Source organism: Ochotona curzoniae, unplaced genomic scaffold, assembly GCF_017591425.1.
Source record: "Ochotona curzoniae isolate NIBS_2020 unplaced genomic scaffold, NIBS_Ocur_1.0 contig_1031, whole genome shotgun sequence".
Taxonomy (NCBI): Eukaryota; Metazoa; Chordata; class Mammalia; order Lagomorpha; family Ochotonidae; genus Ochotona; species Ochotona curzoniae.
The window spans coordinates 1-19,748 of record NW_024464927.1 but is presented as its reverse complement, the minus strand read 5'-3'; the positions used below and the strand labels follow the sequence as shown (position 1 = coordinate 19,748).

The 19,748-nt window shown below is 46.5% G+C and overlaps 1 long non-coding RNA gene across 2 annotated transcripts in view; it reads right to left on the bottom strand.

The window, feature by feature from the left end:
• The window catches only part of LOC121164542, a 104,736-nt gene extending 85,652 nt beyond the window's left edge, over positions 1-19,084 (bottom strand). Inside the window, exons 1-3 of one of the 2 annotated variants that reach the window (XR_005885121.1) lie at positions 18,958-19,084; positions 18,037-18,196; positions 14,342-14,445 (exon numbers count right to left, since the gene is read on the bottom strand). This is a non-coding gene — a long non-coding RNA (uncharacterized LOC121164542). The remainder of the gene's footprint in view (positions 1-14,341; positions 14,446-18,036; positions 18,197-18,957) is intronic. The other variant, XR_005885122.1, reaches the window with a different exon arrangement.
• Between the last annotated feature and the right edge of the window lie 664 nt (positions 19,085-19,748).

Sequence of the window (19,748 nt, the reverse complement as noted above, 5' to 3'; positions counted from 1 at the left end):
GAAACGCACCATCAGCCCTCAGAAAGCTTCAGGTCAAGCTGGTGGTGCACCACATGCCAAGTCCTGTGAGGAAGGCCAGTTGGTCAGCGCCCAGGCAGCCAGGATGCTCCACAGCCACATCCCACAGGAGAAGGCTGCAAGCACTGCTGTGGGGAAGACTGAATTCCTGAAACCTCCTGCACTGGAGCGGGATCCATCCAGACCCCAGAAGCGGAAGGTCCCTCTGCCGCTGCCGCTGCCCTGCAAGAGACGAAAGCTACTCATCCTGCCCGAGGCACCCGACCTTGGATGCAGAGTCACTGCCAAGGAAGTAGACGATGAACGGCATGTTGTGAGTTACTGAATCAACACAGTCCTGAGTGGTAAGCATGGTCCCTGTCCGGCATGCCCCTGCCCCCTGGCCCTTTCCCATTCCCTGTCAGGCACCTGCCCTCCTCCTTGTGCAGGGGTCAGAAGGAAGAGGGCTCTGGCCTGCTCTTCTTGCCTCTGTCCATTGGGGGTGGCCACTCTGGGGCTCCGCCTGGAAGCCTGCCTTGTTGGGCCAGGCCATAAGGACCTGGGTGTCCTTTCCTGGGGCCCAGGGCTCCTTACTGTGCCATGAGACCCCAGCTAGTGTCTGGGATGAGGGTTGTGTAAGGTCATCCTGAGTCTGCATTTGAGGGGGAGCCCAGAATACCCCCTACTCCCAGCCAGCAGCCTGGCCCCAAAGATAGTCAGCTCCCACAAGGGGCTTCATGGTACCACTTGGTTGCTTGAGGCAGCAGGGCTGGGCCCCAAGTGGTAGCAGAGGGACAGGTTTCCTGGGTAGCCTCTCCAAGCCTGAGCCCACAGGATGCCTCTTCCTGCTTCTCTGACCCATGCATGGCAGCTTTGGCTTCCTTTGACCCAGCACACATGTGCACAGGGACATGCAGCTTGAGAAATGGATCACTCCACAGTGTAATGATCACCTGAGAGTTCCAGAAGGACTCACAGCCATGGGCTGGGGGTCTGCCTCTTGTTTGGGCTCTAGGTGTGGCAGATGCAGGCACAGAGGAGCCTGAGCTTTGCTCAGGTGTGGTGTCGCTCTGCAAGGGAGGCAGAAAGTGCTGGAGGAACAGGCTCGTTGGGGTCACAGAAAAGGCACAGTGTCCTGAGATCAAAGGTCAGCTGATGCTCCAATGGTTTTCCAGATAATGTCACTTGTGAAGAAGGATTGATTCATTTGAAAGGCAGAGTTAACAAGACAGAAACTCAGATCTTTCACCTGCTAGCTCACTCTGCACAGTGGCCACAGTGGCCACAGTGTCCTGGGCTGGACCAGGCTCCAGCCAGGGACCAGGAGCTCTCCTTGGTCTCCCATGTGGGTGTCAGGGGGACCCTCAGGGTCCTGGACTGTCTTCCCAGGCTTTCCCAGGTGCACCAGCAGGGAGCTCAGTGGGCAGTGCTGTGAGCTCATCCCTGTAGCTGGCCTAGGCTGCATTATCCTCACTCCAGCCTATCTTCTGGCCTCTCTCATGATTTTTCTCTGCTCTGCTTACAAAGACACCATTTAATTGCCATACACTAGGGATTTCCCTGATTTTCTGGAGGTTTTGATTGTCAATTTATTCTGCTGAGTTCTCAAACCCACATTTTATGACTTCCAATCTCTTAACATCTCAGGACACATTTGGGGCCATTTTGTTTGCTATGGATACTCTGTGTGATGACTCTGCTTATTCCCATTTCTTAAAATGTTAGCACATTTGCTTTTAAAGGAGAAATATGGATTCATTTCTTTCTTTCTTTGAAGGTCAGTTAGAGAGTGGAGGGTGAGCCTGAATCTTTCATCTGCTGATTTCCTTTTCACATGACCACAATGGTGAGGACAGAGCCAGGATAAAGCCAGGAGGCAGAAGTTCCATGTGGATGTCCCCCGTGGGTGCAAAGGGCCCAAGCACTTGGCTTTTCCCAGGCTGTTAGTGTGGCGCTGGCACAGAAGTGGAGCAGTCAGGACAGGAACCAGTGCACTTACAGGGTGACAGCACTGCAAGTGGCGACTTGACCTGCTGTGTCAAATGTTGGATTCTAGCTGCTTTACAGCATATGATTGTGTTACAAAAGAAGTGTAATCACTGCCTTTCTCTTGGACTTGTTCATGCCTTCACAAACAGTATATTAGTGCCATTGTTGGATTTCACTTTTCTCTTTTGCAAATTAATTTCTATTCAGTTGTCTCTGTGTTTTTATTTTTTTGCTTCCTTTTTGTCTTTTGCCCTTCAGTCCCTCTGTGCTTAGTAGATATGTTCTGTGGATTAGTGTAGGCCATTTTCTTTAAGGGAGCCGGCAGTGTGCTTCAGCACATTACACCCCATGGAGGCACCGGTTTGAGTCCCAGTGGCTCCACTCTGATGCAGCTCTTGACTGCTGATAATTTCCTTTGCCGTGTAGAAACTTCTTAGCCTGATGGAATCCCCGTTTGCTTCACTTGCCTGTGCTTCAGAGTCTTACCCCGTAAGTGTTTGTCTATGTTCATGTCTTGAAATATTTCCATTTAGTCATTTGAGGGAATTTAAGATCCTTGAGCAGTTTAGAGTTGCTTTTTGATTCGAATGAGGTGTCTAGTAGGGATCTTCTTGCATACTTCTGTACAGTTAGGTCCTATTTTCCCAAATCCCTTTGCTAAAGACACTGTCCTTTCTCTCCGGATTGACTTCAGTTGGCTTGTCATCAGTGAGTGGGTTTTGTTTTCCTTGTCTGTTCTCGGGGCCCACATTCCCTCTTGCTGACCTCATGCTGTCAGTCATTTCCTGTCTCCAGGGACTTTGCCTGGGTTTGAGAGCTCCTGTGGGTGAGTGGGTGGGCATTAGTGCTCCCTCTGAGTAGAGATGTCCTTCTGTCCAGACAGGCATGAAGAGTTGGCCGCAGACACTGCAGGTCTGGGGGTTCTTGTCTCAGTGTTGCTTCCCTGAGGGTGAGATCCTGGGCTCCTCATTGGGGAGCTGCTCACACAGGCATCAGTCCTGCACATGTGGGCACTTGGTGGGCATGTTCTCCTCCACAGGGACTGCCCTAGTGGGCACTGGGGGCCTTGCCTGTGGCCCTGGTGCAGCCCCGGCTTTGTGTTCACAACCGCTCTGATACCTTCTTGTGCACTCAGTGTTGTCTCTCTCCCTTTCAGACAACTACGTTGACAGCCAGACAAGATACGTGAATCGAGGAGGCCTCTTCAGGACATGGCTGCTGTGAGCTGGCCCTGGCCAGCAGCACCTGGCTTCGCTCTGGACAGCTGCAGTGACCCCATTTCATGCCGGCGCATGCTGACGTGTTCTGATGCCTGAACAAGATACCACATAAATTCTCAGCACTGGCTGATTTCTCCCACTGTGTTTAGTGTGCCCATGATGCCACGTCATGACTTGAACCCCTCTAGGTCCCAATTGTGTCCCCTTATCCTAGATACCTGCACCCCTTCTGTTTAGCCACTGTGCCCTCTGAGTCAGGTCTGCTGTCCTACTGTCTGTGACAGCCACTATGTCCTCTCCCAGCTGTCTCCTGTCCACCAGCTTCATGGACAGCATTAGTCTTGCACATGCGTGCACATGGCGGGCGTGATCTCCTCAACAGGGACTACCCTGGTGGGGGTTGGATGCCTTGGCCATGGCCCTGGTACGGCCCCACTTTGTGCTCACAACCTCTCTGATATCTTCTTGTGCACTCAGTACAGTCTCTCCCTTTCAGATGACTACGCTGACAGCCGGAGGAGATACGTGAAGTGAGGAGGCCTCTTCAGGACACAGCTGCCACGAGCTGGCACTTGGCTTCGCTCCGGACATCTGCTGCAGCGACCCCATTCCACACCACTGCCTGCGTGTTCTGATGCCTGAATAAGATGGTCCTACAAGTGCTCACGCCCAGCTGATTCCTCGCACAGTGCTTGGTCTCCACCACATCTTGAATGACTTTGGACACTTACCTCACTCACCTGCTCCCCTCCCCCCTTTTTTTTGCTATGGGCCACCCCTATGCCCTCGATTCACCAGTTTGCTTCCCCACTGTCTGTGACAGCCTCATGTCCTCACCCAGCCATCTCCCCTTCTCTCCAGCTTCATGGAAGGTGGCCTCCTGTCCTTCTCCTGCACTGGGACTGCCCCAGTGCAGGGCAGGCTGTGGGGCCTCAGAACAAAATCCTGTCCCAGGGAGATGCAGCCCCAGGAGGCAAGGAACTGCCCAGTAGGACATGTGCTGCCAACCACAGTGTGCAGTCTTCAGTGACAGTGGCACAAGAGGTGCAGGTTGTTTGTGTCTGTGCCTGGGATGCTGTCCTGGGCTCTGTGGTCGGGTGAAGTGACAGTGCCCTTGTCTCCAGGGCGGCAGGAAGGGCGGTGGGGAAAGATGTCCAAGAATCAGGGTCCAGTACAGCCAGCAACCTGGCACTTGGGCACCAAATCTGTACTCTCTGGGATCATGGGTGGATAGAGGGGGAGGGGTGCCCCTCCTTTAAAGTAGGGCTTCTAAGAGACTCTCTTCTTCCCCTCCAGCCCCTGCTTTGTACCCCACGTTCAAATGGTTCCATGTAGATGTAGAGGCTTCTCCTTCTTAAACTTTTAGAAAAAGCAGATTAAAATGTTTTCCAAACCTTTTCCAAAACTTTTGAACTTGATGCACGTCCTTGTATGTGTAGCATAAGTGAGGGACAGAGGAAGTTCAACACCATTGTACTTTTGACAAGAATGTGTTTATTCATTCGAAAGACAGAGTTACAGTGAGAGCACGAAGGAGAGACAGAGCTTCCATCCACTGGCTCACTCTCCAAATGGCTGCAAGTGTGGGAACAGGCCAGCCCAGAGCCAGGAGCCAGAAGCTTCTTCCAGGTTTCTGTCATGGGTTCAGGGGTCCGAGGCCTTGAGCCATCTTCCTCTGCCTTCCCAGGCACATTAGCAGGGAGCTAGACTGGAAATGAATTAACTGGGCCTGGAACTGGAGTCCCTATGGAATGTCAGCCTCCCAGGTGGTGCTTCACCAGCTACAGGATGCCACAACAGCCTGCCAGGATGATTCTATAGGGGAGGAGTTCTAGTGGATGCCTTTCTCTGCCCTGCCCTCTCCTGCACTGACAACACAGCTGAGAGCCTGGTGCAGTGCCTAGAGATGCAGCACAGTGGCTTGCAAGCAGGAATCCTGGGTCAGGTGCCTGAGACTCACTCATCCAAAGTCTAACAGTGGGGCTGAGCAAGGGATTCTCGGCAGAAACGGATACCAGGCCCTTCACTTCTCCGCCCTAACCCCCAAGCCCTCACTGGACCCCATTCTCCATGTGCTCCAATGCCCAAACCCAAGGGCCTGAGGCACCTGGCAATAGCTCTCAGGACCCAAGCCCAAGAGAAGCAGATGGATGAGGAGCAAGGCATGGCCTCTCCACATCCATGTCCAGGTTCCCAGAGGGTGCCTGGATGCAGTCTCCAGGACAGGTAACCCCAGGCTTCTGGGATGTCTCCTCCACACAGCGGGACCAGTCCTCAGGGACACCCCGGCTGAAATCGAACATTCTCTGAGGAGCCCAGTGCTTGAAGGAATAAAGCTGTTGGAAAGGGGCAGGCAATGGGCTTTCCCAGACTGAAGTGAGCAGGTCTCAGCTCGTGGTCGCCTAGTAGTTGAGGCTGGGGTCTGTGGTGGCTGCGTCAGGCCGGGCATTTGGGTGCATATATCAGGAGTGCTTGTTCTGCGCTCAGCTGCCAGTACCCCAAGGACCATAGCACAGGCACCGTGACCCCCACACCCTGAGAAACCCTGAGCCAGGAGCACCCTCTGAATCCTGAACCAATGCGCAGCACCCTTGCCTTCAGCTGCTGCCTGCTTCTAGGGTCGGGGGTGGCTGGGTGGGACAGGAGTGTTACGGGGGCAGGGCCAAGCCTGCAGGTTCTTGCTCTCTTGGGGCCGCTCCTCCCTGCAGATGCCAAAGTTGTCTTCTGAAGTGTGGCAAAGCACTGGCCACTTCTGGGTGCCATTGCCACAGGTCACAGGCAGAATCCCTGTTCAGGGCTCATCTCCCAGGCAGGGTCCTCAGCTTGGAGAGAGCTGGAAGAGGCCATGAAAGTCCTGCCTCACCTCCTCTGAATGTGACACAAAAGGAGACTGGGTGGGCTCCAGGGGCAGAGTGCAGGTCAGAGCTTGCCCATTCTCGGTGGCCACCCCAACCTCCTGGGACTCCAAAGGACACACGTGTCCACCTCTGAGCAATGGCTGTTAAACACAGGTGTGTGATGCCTGCCTGTGGCCTGGTGCTTGTGGGAGCCACAGGCAGGACACTTGGTCTTCAGTGTGGTGATAATGGAGGCATCTCTCAAGGCTGGTTGCTCTTGGGAGGTTGCTGCTGTTCCCTCCCCATCTCTCTCCCAGCTTCCTTCTCTGTAGGTAAATGCTGGGGCTGTGATGCCACCTGCCAGGAGACCCTCCCCAGAGTCAGGTTGATGTCTGCAGCAGGCCCTTGAGCCTCCAGAATTGTGAATTGAATGTATTTCTTTTCTGAGTTTGACACTGTCCCAAAGCAGGTTAAGTTGATGCTGCCTATTCTTGAAGCCCATATGGGTGCCAGCTCCACTGCTGGCTTCCCCATATCCATCTCAGCTCCCTAAAGTGCCCAGGAGAACAGCCCAAGGTGGCCCAAGGACTTGGGCCCCTGCACCCACAGGAGACACCTGGCTGAAGCTCCTGGCTCTCAGCTTCAGCCTGACTCAGCCCTGGCCATTGTGACCCTCTTCCTTTCTCTAACTCTACCTTCTAAAAACTAAAATCTAAAGAAGCAAACAAAAAACCTCACCCGTTTTCGTTATAGTGTACACAGCCTCAAATATTTCAGTATAGCAACGGAAAAACAGACTAAAACAAGAGCACTTCAAAAGTGTAACCTAGCATGTGTGGAATACAGCCATGCATAATGCATACCCACATAAACAACACAACTTGTAAATGTGATGTAGCAGAAAAGTACTGAAATAAAGCATTTCCAAAAAATAATTTGTGGAAAATTGAATAAAACAAGCTTGCTTTGGTGCAAAAAAGTTCTGAATTCTCTACACAGGTTTTGCATAATTGGTATCTTCCAGGGACTGTATGGGTCCCCTTGTACACATCGGTTGCAGGGGCCAAAAGGCCATGGGGAGATGCCCTGTGCTGGGGGGCCTGGCCCCAATCCCAGGAAAAAATAGTGGAGAAAGATCAACCCTGAGATATACTCTATTTGGCTGCTTACTTTCAAACTTAAGTAGGGATACTTTAAACACGCAAGTCATCCAGAAAGTGGAAAAATTGGACTATGAAAAGATAGAGCAGGGGAGCTGGACAGAGGCACAAACAATACCCTCTGTGTTTACAGCAGAGAGACAACAAACGACACACTTTCTGTGATGTTGGCAGGGACACCGAAGAAAACCCAAGGGGAGGATGAACTCAGCACTAAAGGGAGAAAGAAACTTAAACTACAAAACACAGGACAGACCACAGCATTGTGCGTGTCTCGACTCTGGCACCTGATAAAAGAAGGAAATAAAAATTTGACTTTAGGCTTCTGACTCCAAATACATACTGAGTGCTCCAAAAACAAGTATCACAAGAGACTGTAAAGTGGTCACGTATTGGTGAGCAAGACTGGCATATAGATGCAAACTTTATTTTTTCTGAAAGAAATAAACTGAACCTACAATCCAAAGAAAACACACAGATAACATTCCAAGGAAAGTGATCACAATCAGAGCATACAAAATAGATACTCTGGAAAAAAGGGCAAAACAGATCAAGGATCAAGAAATACCAGGTACTGATCTCACAGGCAAAGGAAAGAGGAACTTAAAAGAATCAGCAGGAAACAAGAAAATTTACAGAAGAATGCAACAGACTCCCAGTGATCCAACAATACACTAGGCTGAATTAGAACTCAATGGACTGAGGACATACCAACCAGAACTGAAGAAAGAAGCTGTAAATGGGGAGATGATCCAAAGATATCGCCAAAAATAAAGTTCAGTGACATAAAGAGAGAAAACATGTAGAAAAGTGGTCTGATGCATGGGAGAAAAAGGTGAGAAAGTCTAACTGATGCCAAATTGGACGTTCAGAAGAGAACAGATTAAATAAAAACTGGACTCCAGGGGTTAGGAATGTTTTGTTCTTAACTTGGATGGTGCTTGTGAGCACAGAAACACCCACTGATCTGCAGCTATCGTGCACTTGTTGGTAGGCACACCATATTTTTTTTTTAAAGATTTATTTTTATTATTTTTTATTGGAAAGGCGGATATACAGAGAGGAGAGACAGAGAGGAAGATTCTTCCGTCCGATGATTCACTCCCCAAGTGAACGCAACGGCCGATACTATGCCGATCTGAAGCCAGGAGCCTCTTCCGGGTCTCCCACGCGGGTGCAGGGTCCCAAAGCTTTGGGCCGTCCTCGACTGCTCTTCCGGGCCACAGGCAGGGAGCTGGAAGGGAAGCGGGGCTGCCGGGATTAGAACCGGCGCCCATATGGGATCCCGGGCGTGCAAGGCGAGGACTTAACCACTTGTGCCACCGCGCCGGGCCCGGAACACCATATTTTAATGGTTTCCAATACGGGCACTACTCAAGAAAATTCCCTATGATAAATGATCAGGTATGTTTAATCACACACAGTTCCTGCTTTAGAAACAGCAGGCCATCTATCAAATTTATCACTGATAGATTTGTAATAACCTATACGCCCATGCTTTTTTGTGGCTGAAAACTTTTTCCTCTGTTTAGATCAGAATGTTAACTAACCCACTTGCTTATGTACCATTTTGTAAACTAATACCAATAAAGTAGAATTTTCTAAAAGAAGTGATCCAGAAAGTACAGATTAATTAATCTCAAGGCTTCAGATCTCACGTTTCTTGATCATCTCAGGCCAGTTATCCTTGTTTCTGGTTTTCAGTGGTTGCCTTTAGGAGCTCAATCTTAAAACTTGCATCTGTAGTTTAAAGCAGTTTGTGGGCTTCACTTGTAAGTAGCCTCCATCTCCTCCTTAGCCACTCTTCTAATTCTATATTCTTTCAAACATTTTGAAGTATTAGATGTGATCCTCCAATAATGTGTGGCAGTTTTCCTGCTCTGGGAAATGTGACCTGAAAGCAGTAAAAGTTATATGGTTTTCAACATTTAACTAACAAACTATGGTGATCACATCTAAAAGCCAAAGACTATAAAAATCACGCATACCATACTACATGCTATAAATGACAATGAGAAAGGAATGAGGTAATAAGCACATTTGGTTTGGAGTTTTATCTTTTTGAGCAAGTACTATACCTCATTTCAGACATGTCACTAGGATATATGTACAGAGAAGATGCTGAGATATTAAAATTGCAGGTTTTAAAATTTAAAAAGGGATTTATCTGATTATTAGCAATTCAAACACTCAAAGTGAACAATTTTTTTTTAGGAAATAGCTATTGCAAATGGAATAGATTTATACTCTAAATAACATTTTAACTATTTACACATGAATAGTTTGCATTAAAAAATAAAATTCTGTATGCAAACGCATTTTTCAAAGCACAACAACCACCATATTATTGATTTGGATAACACTCAAATTCCTTTTATTTACAGGCAATCCAGTAAACTACTTGTCCTATATAAATTTTGGTATGAATGCCTTATATAGTTTAAAAGTAAATTTTAAGCTATAAGTATTTTTAATGATTTTTATATATTCAAACTGCTTTCTAGGTACTTGGACTACTTACACTGTTTTATAGCTACTAATATGCCAATATCAAACACATTTTTCCCTGGTAACTTAATCAATAATAAAATCTCGTCCCTTCTGAGTTTCTATTCACAAGCCACAGCTGTGAGTTGGGAAAGAGCAAGTGCACCACTAAAAAGGCGTCATATGAGAGGGATCTCGTCTAAGCAGAAGAGATTGCTCCTGTCGGACGGAGTTCAGACCCCTCTAGATAGCATCATAGCAGGTACAAATCAACCTGAGAAATGACAACAGTACACGCTCACATCACAGACAAAGAGCTACACTATGTCAGTTACGGCAGACACTGAAATAATTACTCTTCTTTGATCAAATGCAGAGGGCAAAGACCACCTGTTAGTGTTAGGTCTGGATCAAGAAACAATAGATAGACTGACTTTTATGACAGTGCTTCTACACAATTTTAATATCAGTTAGATACGTAGTCAGGTGGTATGATCTACACCATGGTATCGCACAATGATGAAACTGTCTTCTCAGAATCTATCTCAGTGTTGTTAAGGGATACATGACTGGGTTTCTATTTGGTTTTATAAAGGCATGTAATAATAGAATGCCTACAGCCTTCATTACTGTTTATGCTCAGCTTTTAGGTAGGAGAAATTGTATCAGTTTTGCACATAAACTGCTCTCATTACCACTTCATCCTAATAGTATTTCAAACACTGCCCTCTTGTGATATAGTTAAAGAAATACCAACCTTTTTGAATTTCTTGAAAACCTTCAGTTGACCATCATCAATATTTACAACCTACTATCCAGCCCCCACACACACACTTGCAGATGCCTTTCTGTCTAGCCACCCCTGTCCCTGCCCTGGTTTTCATGCTCTCCAGTGGGAGTGGTTACCCACAAGGGAGGTGCCCACTATCTTCCTACTAGGCCAAGCCAACTTCCGGATTGTGCACTCTCCAGGTGGTTCTGGCACTTAACTTAACAGAATTGGCCTCCTGTGCCAGCCTCTGCCATCTGATAATGTGGCAAAGCCCAACTAACCCTCACCCACTCTAATTTTTGCTTGCACCAGTCGGAACAGTCAGCCAAACCTGGCCCTTCCCCAAGTCTAGCTCACATGAGGCCCACAGGTGTTGTAGCCCTGCCTAGTCTGGTCTGCCCCCATCCCAACTCATGCTCTCCAGTAGGAGTGGTTGTCCAGCAGAGGAGCCCACATTCCCCTGTCAGCTTTACCTCCTCTCCTCCCCCTCGACCCCCCAGGTTCTCACGTGTGCTGTTTGGGCACTGCAACCATATCTGGTATGGCTCACCTCACGTTGGCATTCCTCAATGTGCACTAGTATGTGTTGTGACTGAAACTGGCCTGACCCACACTCTATGCTGGTGCTCAGATTCGCCAGCGGTTGATGTGAATGGGTTCAGCCTGGTCTGCCCCCCACCTATGCCACATGCATGATGTAAAGATTTATTTCATCTTTATTGCAAAGTCAGATATACAGAGAGGAGGAGAAACAGAGAGGAAGATCTTCCATCTGATAATTCACACCCCAGAGACTGCACCAGCTGAAGCTAAGCCGATCCAAAGCTTGGAGCCAGGAACTTCCTCCAGGTCTCGCAAGTGGGTGCAGGATCCCAAGACTTTGGGCCATCCGCCACTACTTTCCCAGGCCATAAGCAAGGAGCTGGATGAGAAGCAGGGCTGCCAGAATTAGAATCAGCACCTATATGGGATCCCGGCGTGTTCAAGGTGAGTACTTTAGCTGTTAGACAACCACACCTGGCCCCAGATAAAAATAAATATTAAAAAAAAAAAAACCTACTACTGCCTGCCTGCCTTCCTTCTTTACTTTTCTCCCTCCCTCCTTTCTCTCTCTTTTCCCTTCAAGGTCACCAGCACTGGATAGTCTTTGGCCAGATCTTCAAATATCCACAAGGTAACATGGGCAGTGATTCTAGGCTGTTGTGCCGCCTCTGTGTGTATGCTTTACCCTGATCCTCTTCTGGCCACTCTGGAGGAGGTCAGCACCACATTGGGCCACCAGGGCAGAAAATGAAAGGCCACGTGGATGGGGCCAGCAGAAAAGCAAAGAGCAAACTACAAAGGAGACTCAGCATCTCAGACAACGTCCACAGAAGCCTGCTGACAGTGGCTCTCCAAGGTTCTGTCACCTGCCTACTTCTGCATTTCCCCTGGTGACCATGTCCACACTCAGGACCTCAAAGGATGTGTATGAGGCTGAAGGTGACATCAAAAGAGGATGTGGAGGCCCGGCACAATGGCTCAGTGGTTAAATCCTTGCCTTGAAAGCACTGGGATCCCATATGGCTAAATCCTTGCGGTGCATGCCCTGGGATCCCATTTGACTGCCAGTTTGTGTCCTGGCTGCTCCACATCCCATCCAGCTCCCTGCCTGTGGCCTGCACAAGCCTTGGAGGATTGCCCAACATCTTGGGATCTGCACCCACATTGAGACTTGGAAGAAGCTTCTGGCTCCTGGCTTCAGATCGACTCAACTCTGGCCATTGTGGCCACTTGGACATTGAACCAGTGGAATGAAAAATCTTTCTCTCTGTCCTACTCTCTATAAATCTGCCTTTCCAATAAAATAAATAAATTTTTGGAAGTAGAAGGACAAAAATCACAAACTACCACTACTACCCAGTACTTCATACCCATCGTGATGTAGCATAACACATAACCATGTGTTTATGGTGATGCTGATATTAACAAATCTATATCTGTCAGTCCTATAAAAACATAGCTCATACATATGTATGCAATAAGACATGCTTATGAACATGAACCACTTTGTTACTCCTCTAACAATAAAATGAGTGGGCCCAGCACAATGGCTCAGAGATTAAATCTTTGTCTTGTAAGCACTGGCATCCCACATGGGTGCTGATTTGTGTTCCAGCCGTTCCACTTCCCATCCAGCTCCATGCTTATGGCCTGGGAAATCAGCAGAGGAAGGCCCAAAACCTTGGGATCCTGTGCCCATCTGGGAGACCCAGAAGAAGCTCCTGGCTCCTGGTTTCAGATCAGCTCAGTTTTGGCTGTTGCAGCCATTTGGGAAGTGAACCAGCGGATGGAAGATCTTTGTCTCTGTCTCTCTTTCTCGTCATAAACCTGATCTGTCTTTCCAATAAGAATAAATAAATCCTTATAAAATAAAAATATTAGTAACACTACAACATGCTGATAAAAATACTTTGGAAATTCTTAACTTGCTTAACACTCCTAAACTTAAGGCCATTTTAAATAATCAGTCATTCTATAGAATCAATGTAAGCTTGTAATCGTACAATCTGGCTGCACTGATGGCTTTTGGGCAGCAGGTTAGGGGTCTAGCAGGTCCCAGGCAGTCACACCCATGGCAGGAAATGTGGGGTGATCCAACCAACAGCCTTTGGTGTCACCAAGAACCCCAGGCTTTCGGGACTGATTGGTCCCAGACAAGGCAGGATCCCCAATCTCAGGGAGCACAGAGTGGGCTGTGTGTTTTAGCGCTGAAACACACAGTGCATGCTGTGCTGCCTGCGCTGACTCCAGTGCAGAGGAGGGGAGCATGTCCAGGTGCACTCGAATGAGTCAGCCTGCTCTTACAAACCAGCTGAGGTCCTCAGATGCCACCTCAAAGACAAAAAAGGCCAGAAACTTCTCAGAGTTAGTGACAGTAATCTATGGACACAGCCAGCAGAATCAGCTAAGTTTTCTATGGCTCCTGAGATGTAGCCATTAGGTGAGATGCAGAGAGCTTTCTGAACCCAGGACATGAAGATCTTCACACCTAATCAGTAAGAAGCAGCGACAGAAGATGAGACAAATGTATATCCTCCAGCAGCCCTTAAGAAAAGGGGTTGGAAATCTCTTAGTGGGAGAGTGAAACAGGACACATAAGTAGCAAGCTTAGCATCACCAACTGGAAGCCAAAGCCCCCTACCTTATGCAATGTGGTCTATCTACTTGTCAATCAGATGGCCCCTTCCTCAGGAGGCACTCCCCTCACCTGGGACTTGGGGTGGTATTAGGTACTACCCCTCTCCAAGTCTAGGCCAGATCTCCAAGTCTAGTGGCTCACAAATCTGGCACATATCATCCACATTTTGTTGCAATTACCAACAATCAACATTTCTTTTAACAAGCAAGTAGGATGAGAGCAAGCCATGTGCTCAGATTTTATAGATGGAATTACTAATCTAGAGCTACCAAACTGTGTCAGTGATCTCATTTTGAAATGAGGTAACAAAAGCAGTGCCCAGTGGCGTCAACATTTACGTGCAAATATGTGGTTCTCCAAGAGGGTTGCTGCAGCCCCACTACCAAGGGTACCTCACCCATGACCCCGACACTGGCACATGAGCAATGCTGACCTATTTACCATGCTTCAACAGTTTTTTGTTATATATTAGCAGTTAACATCTGTTTCACAGAGCTAAGAAATAACCAATTAAGAATTTGGGGTACTCTTTCTTTACATACTAACTGAAAAAATCTCATTAACATGGAACACATACACACACACAAGAGAAACGTGGAACACAGCAACTATCACATCTAGAATTCCAGAGAGTTAACCGAAAGTCAATGCGCTCATCTTTTCTGTCATATGTTGTTAATTAGAAACACATAATATACCTTTCTATTTGTGGAGGCTGTTTCTTGGACTGAACTGCTTGGAGAAATTCAGTAAAATACTCTGGCTTTACAATGGGGCATCCACAAATGAGTGCACAAATCGTCTAAAAGAAAGAAAATATATGTGGATATATATATATATAGTCATTATGATAGCTTCTTCTAAAGAAAACATTCATGTTATAAACTACAAACATGCCTTTCTAATAATTGTTTTCTTTCCTTTTCTTAATTTGATAAACGAAGTCACAATCTGTAAAATAGAATTTCATATTTGCTCAGTTTTATACCACAAACCAGAACTACTCAATTATCAGAAGCCAATGACACAGTAGTCCTTTGGGATAGGCAGAATAACACAAAGACTTTAAAAATGCATTCCAACTTGAAAAACATTACAAGTACACGTTCAGGCTGAAGAAATCTAACCCATCCTGCAGAGCCAATACACATTAAGAGATAAATGGAAATTTCTGTGGAGCCTTACTGCTTTCAGAAGGAGTAAGAGTATAGAATAAAGCCTCTTCAACACAGTAAATCAAGGAGCAACTGGTTAGGCTCAGTGGAAGCTGATGCACACATAAAGAGAGAACGAAACTGTGAACTAACGTGAATCAAGCTATCAGCCTCAAGTAACACACATCCACAAACTCATAAAGGACTAGAAAATACTACTGTGGGCAATTAAAATAAGAAAGAGCTGGCATATTCTAGGAAATAATCCAACTATACAGTTTATACATATGTTTTCAATAATGCAGGTGTTAGGAGCGACCAGATTGAGGGTATCTCTAAAGACTGGAATCTGACAGATCCCAACTTCCTATGTGAATGAGATCATCCAAATGCAACATAGAGTATTTAAGTTCAATCAACACAAGACTGGAGTTCGGTCCTTGGGCTTGGGGGCAACTGACGCTCCCTGCAGTGTGGCGACTGTGGGGGGTGCCCCTGCCGGGTCGGACCCAATGCGGGGGACTCACGCCAAAGACACTGCCACAAGGCAGTGAACGAGTCCTCGGCCTCCCCCAGGACCCAAGAGAGCTCTTCCCTCAGGGTAAGTCCGCCATGAGGGAACTTGGGAACTGGGTGGAAATTCCTAGCTCCGCCCAGCTGCTAAGACCATGCGGCTGGGGGAGTTTGGGAGGAGTTCGGTCCTTGGGCTTGGGGGCAACTGACGCTCCCTGCAGTGTGGCGACTGTGGGGGGTGCCCCTGCCGGGTCGGACCCAATGCGGGGGACTCACGCCAAAGACACTGCCACAAGGCAGTGAACGAGTCCTCGGCCTCCCCCAGGGCGGCCAGTGCACCAAGTGGTGCCAGGCTTTGCCTGCTGGCCGCCCGGAAGGGCAAACTCTGGGGTTTTCAAGATATGTAATTGCTGCCTGGGTCACTCATGACTAAGACTAGGTTGAGTGTAGGTGCAAAGTGAATTTTCGGGTATTCTCAGTGACAGTGTCATGAAAGATACAAGCAGGCAAGGGGACCAAGACCTAGGGTTTGGGGGAAGTGTCCAGAAGATAATTTTAGTAAGACAGATGCAACAGCTCAATTATGAATACAGAGATGGGATATTAGTATTGAACATCACTGATCACCATATACTAGCCCACACCGAAGCTATGGATGGGGGCCTCTTTGGCAGTGTTGGGTACCATTGCCCGACTGAGTGTTGGAGTTGTGGAGTGGTCACATTTGGCAAATCAAGACACTCTCCAGCACACAAGAGAACTTGGGCTGGGGGTAGGCTCTGTGGGGTTGTGTGGGTCCAACCCTTTGGAATACAAATCCCCCGGGTTAGTTCCCAAGCTGGGGTTGCAATGGTCTAAGCTAGGTGTGACCACGACATCTGCCATCACTCATGGGTAAAGGAATCCACAACAGTCAGGGTAGGTCAAGGCAGCAGCACCCAAATGTGCATCTTTAAACAGGATGTGGGGTGGGCCGGGCTGCCACTGGAAGGGGACAGAAGGGGCAAGGCTGAACAAACCTTAACTCACAAGTAACAACAGAAATCAGGTTGGAGCACAGCTCATGCCAGGTAGGTCCTTGCACATACTGATCTGTGTGAGGCAGAGGCACTAAGCCACAGCATCCAAGGGGCCACGACAAGTGAGGGGCTCTGCCAAACAGAGACAGAACAACCACCGGCCTACACCTGCTCTATGGCAGGGCAGAGGCCCGGTTGGGGAAATAACAGGACACCCTAGCTGGGTTGAGTTTCCCACCAAGGAGCGCATGGGCTGGAACTGAGGCTACATTCTGATCAGGATACGATCGTAATCTCACTTGGCACAATTGTGGACTGGGATGGGAAGCACCAAGCCAGGCCAAATTCCAACACCATCTGGTGCTCTGGAGGACCGGGGAGGGTTGTGTGACAGACTAGGTTAGGTCTCAGCCCTTACTGAACCATGTGTGAGCTTGGTAGGGGTATGGAAGAGCCATGGCTGGGTTGAAATATCCAACTGAATAAAACTGCAACACGCGCGATTCTGGGCTAAGCACGTAACTGCTCCGAGTCGCAATTTCTCTTCAAAATATAAAAGCTGAACTAAATACTCCTCAGGTTTCCCTCTGGTCCTAACATTCAATAATCTAAACAAAACAAAAGCAAAAAGCAAAACAAAACAAAACAAAACCCTATAAGCCTAACTATGCATTGAGAACGCTGAGCAAAAACTAATGATCAGGGTTTATTTTGATGTTTTTTTTACAAAAAGTGATCAGAAACACCAAAGAAGAAACGCTGCACACTCCATGGTGGTGTCTCTAATGGTGGTCATTAGCATGTCAGGTACTAGAAGTGTCCAGCTCTGAGGACTTGGCAAAATCTCCAAGACAATCAAAGCATCTTTGACCTTATTTCAGGCCTTCTAAACCCATGTATCATTACCTACTCCATTTGAGTAACTTAATATCTTAAGGGGGATTATGCTGAGCTAACATTTAAATATCAGGTCCTCATGCATATGAATTTTGGTTTTACAAATGTTTTATGAATCTATTACCTGTGAGTTTATCAACATGAGTATTTTTTAAGTTAGTCTTGCTGCAGCAGCAAAAAAATCAATGTCCTAAATTTTCCAAGAGGGAACTATCTTTGTTCAGGGTAACTTCACCATGATACAAATTTAACTTCAGGTTCAATCTGGGCAGTGAGCCTTTCTCTTTGACAGCTATTGCATACACATATATGTACACACATAAGAGCCATTTATGTATAAATTAGAATATAACACTAATATTTAATTAATTATAACAAAAGGTTTTTGCATCTTCAAACACAGGAATCAAAGTATTTGTTGCTTTTCAGCCTAAAACAATCCCACATATCTTTTGCACAGTCAGCCTGTTTAACGAATCACATCTTAAATGCCATTCTTCAATTACCTTTGGATATATCAAATCTGATGAAAATGCAAAACCTGAAAATATACCAAAATACATCACTGCTTTAATGACTAGTCAGCATCTTTGGAAGGTACATATCTATACATCTCAGGGCTTTAAAGATACAGCAAAGATTTCTTTGTGTGATTATAACTTAACTGAGGGAGCATGAGACCATGAGACAATGTCAGAGACTGGAGGAAGACAATCTGACAGAAGAGACACATGGTGCTAACTCTGTGCTGTGGTGAGTTCACTCAAGGTCCCAGAACTTGTTTTAATATGGGAACACAGTTCAACTTACTTTAATGGTGACTTTCACTGACATCATGACAAGGTGAGTACATTCTTTTGTCCAGCTGTTCACAGTGAGTCCTCCAAGTTGCAACACAGCTTGATTTAGAGCAGTTTTCCCAGACACATCTAAACAAGAAGAACAGGCAACCAAAGGCTCATACTCTACCCTGTGAATGACAATAAAGTTACGTTATCACAGTTACAAAGACTTTACAACTTTACAATACTTTACAACTTTAAGCTTACAACATATTATTCGTTTAATTTTGACACATTATAAATTTGTAACTTAGGAAATTCTTACCTCCTAAATCTTGTGTTCCCAAAGAAGAAAAAGACATGGCCAACATCAACATTACATTTTAACTTATGAAGCATCAAACAAACGAGGCTCCTATCACAACTCACAGGGACTAACACAAACTTTTACTCACCTGTCACCCCCCACCTGTGATCCACAAAATATACCAACCACACAGAGTTCACTACTGTGCTAAATGGGAAGTCAATTATACTGTCACCTTATAATCCTTATCTTTGCTTTAAAATTCAATTGTTGTGAGATAAAATTGTCCACTTTAATCTAATTTAAAAAGTGTGGGGCCAGTGCCATTGGTTTGGTACACTAAGCTTCCACCAGGATTCTATATGGGCAACAGTTCATACCCCAGCTTCCCAAACGTGGATCCAGCTCCCTGCCTGTGGCCTGAGAAGGCAGTCAAGGACAGCCCAAAGTTGTGGGACTCCTCAGCTATGGGGGAGACTCAGAAGAGGCTCCTGGTTCCTGGCTTCAGATTGGCCCACCTCTGGCTGTTGTGGCAACTTGGGAGTGAAGGCAGGATCTCCTAGTCTCTCCTTCTCTCTGTTCATCTGCCTTTCATGTAAAAGTAAATCATTAACAACAAAAATTAAATAAACAAATCCATACCTGAATTTACTTTCAAACACTCCAAAGGTGACTCTATCCCCTGTCTTCAAAGTTTGGGGAAGGTGATTTTGCATTTTTGCCTCATTAACAAAGGTACCATATTTAGAAGTATCTTTGATTGTCAATACAGGGATTTCATCAGTTTGACTCTGAAAATTAGAGAAGTAATTACAAGTCTTTTACAGCTCAAGCACATACAATCCAGGGGGAAATTATTCACAGGAGACATTTGATAACTTTTGAAAAGGGTAAAATAATAAATAGCTGCATATCCTGCCACCAGAGGGAATGACACCTACTGTTCTGGCTGCCTTCAAAGGACTAATTAGCAATTAACATAAATATCTCCCTTTAAGAAAATCTCTGAATTTCAGAATTATAACTCTTAGAATACAAATTTTTCTTTATTTCTGTAAATCAGTTGGGACTTTCCCAACCCTTCCATTTCACACACTTGAGAATTTTATGATTGGCAGCAGTTTGCTTCATGCATAACATGACAGCTTCAGTCCTAAGTTTTCGTTTTGTTTTGTTTACATTATCAAAAGCACATGGTAAACACTGGGCGAATGAAAACAAGGCATAAAGCCTAGAGGTTCTGACTTTTGGTAATAATTTTATTTTTTCTATTGCAACTTCTATAATAATGCTTTTCTACAACACAAATAGACACAAAACCTAAATGCCAGTAAACTAATCCATCACTTGTGCATTTGTCACATTTGTTCAAACTAACTGCTTACTTTCTTGTTCCTACCACGATGATTTTAAACGTATTTATTCATATATTT